Genomic DNA, 2,131 nt, shown 5'->3' with positions numbered 1-2,131 from the left:
TCATGAATCTTTGTTGTAGATGGAAGTAAGAGTTGATATGCAACCTCCCCAACTCTTCGTATCACTTGATAAGGACCATAATAGCGATGAGCTAGTTTGGTGTTTGTGCTTCCCTTCAAAGACGCATATCTTGACTTTGGTATTCTCAAAAGAACCCAATCTCCCAGTTTGAATTCCAATGGTCTTCGATGAACATTGGCATATTGTCTCATTTTCTCTTGTGCAACCTTCAAATTGCTTTTGCATTGTTGCAACAAAGCTTGCATCCTTTCAGCTTCCTCCTTGGCATTATGGTTAGAAGTCTCATATGTACCCACCAACATAGGCAAATTGACCTTGTAACCATATAAAGCCTCAAAGGGTGACATGCCAATGCTCACATGATATGTTGAGTTGTAAGCAAACTCAGCCAAAGGTAACCAATCATCCCATGTGCTTTGAGTATCATGACAATAGTGGCGTAGATATGTTTCCACCCATTTGTTTACTCTTTCTGTTTGACCATCGGTTTCGGGATGATAGGCGGTGCTTGGAGTAAGCTTGGTTCCCATATATTCAAACAATGTTCTCCAAAAAGTGCTCATGAATTTGACATCGCGATCACTCACAATTTGTGACGGCATACCATGCAACTTGAAAACCCCATCAACAAATTGCTTGGCAACATTTTGGGCTGAATATGTGACCTTGGAAGGAATGAAATGGGCCACTTTGGTCAATCTATCCACCACAACATACAAGCTGTCCCACCCTTTCTTTGTGCGCGGAAGGTTAGTAATGAAACCCATTGATATATGACTCCATTTGCCTTCGGGAATGGGCAATGGCTGAAGCAAACCTCCCGCTTTATGTGTAGGATCCTTGTTCAATTGACATGACCGGCACCCACTTACATAAGCATGAATGCTCTTCCACATCCCCTTCCAAAAGAAACTTTTCCTTATTGCATCAAAGGTTTTGTAGACACCCAAATGACCAGCCATAGGAGTACAATGCATCTCTTCCACCAAAATGATGGGCTCTCTCTTCACCCAAGCTCTGATTATGGTTGTGGGCTACGTCTATCCAACATACAAATGCTTCAAATGCGTGGAGATGAACAGGCCTGATGTGGAGCAACTCCGATTTTGGTGTCAATATTGGATGATTATGGCAATTGCGTTTATTGTTTATCTGTGGTATCCAAAGACAATGGGAACTACTTATGTTTATTCAACGTTTTTGAGGCCTTTGGTGGTCACCCATGAGGGGGACATTGTCCGCAACTTGAATGAGCTGATAACAAGAATAGGTCATCTGGTATCTCATTATTGGCAGAGGGGTTCAGTATATGCCCAGTCTCGGATCATGGAATTTCTTCAATATGTGGCATCACATGCGCCTTCTTCTAGACCTGAACAAGGCTCGGATGTCTCTCAAATTCAGTTGCCCCTTGGCTTCCAACAGCCACCATCAGGCCACCAATCGCCATCACCAGTAACAAACTACACATCTACGCCTGTACTGCCGATGGAAAACCACTCTCAGGGCGACCCAACAGTTGGTGCTGGCTATTGTTACCAAGCACAGCCACCCCAACAAGGTTACTCACAGCAAGCACCAGGATATCCTCAGCCACCCTACCTTAGACAGGAACAAGAAGCACCTTATGAAACGATGAACGTGGAGGAGTCCTAGCCAGTGTCTCAGGCACTTAGCGTGCTTCCGGATTCAACAAACAGCTACATGACAAGGAGGCAAAGGTCTCACGAGCAGCAGCGGGGAGACGCAAGGTGGTGGCTTGCGTGGCATGCGAAGGAGTTTTTTTTTTTTTAAAGGAAATTTCTGAATATTAAGCAAGAAATAAGGAGGCACAGTGTATTTCAAACTGGGGAAATTCGAAATTTTAGCTGCAAAAGGCGAAGGAGCCCGATTCTCTTGCGGGAAAGAAAAGGGAAAAAACCAGAAACACAGAAAGGAGGGAGGGAATATGCAGAAACGGGAGAGGAGAAAAAACCAGAGATTGAATTTTTCAAAATATTTCAATTAGTGAGGATAACTTCTGTTCAAGCCTTGTAGGGGTTTGAATTAGAGAAGAATTGAAGCTCTATCCAGTGATATACTTCCTGAAAATTTCAAAAAATGAAGTGAT

The 2,131-nt window shown here is 43.5% G+C and overlaps 1 pseudogene; it reads left to right on the top strand.

Moving 5' to 3' along the window:
- Positions 1 to 1,011: 1,011 nt before the first annotated feature.
- On the top strand, positions 1,012 to 1,677 carry LOC147628238 (putative HVA22-like protein g pseudogene; annotated as a pseudogene).
- The last annotated feature ends 454 nt before the right edge of the window (positions 1,678 to 2,131 follow it).

The sequence above is a fragment of the Cibotium barometz genome, chromosome 19, assembly GCF_041138505.1.
Source record: "Cibotium barometz isolate CiBa-2024 chromosome 19, ASM4113850v1, whole genome shotgun sequence".
In the NCBI taxonomy this organism is placed as follows: Eukaryota; Viridiplantae; Streptophyta; class Polypodiopsida; order Cyatheales; family Cibotiaceae; genus Cibotium; species Cibotium barometz.
Note: the sequence above shows the minus strand (reverse complement) of the source record. Positions and strands in the feature narration are given on the sequence as shown.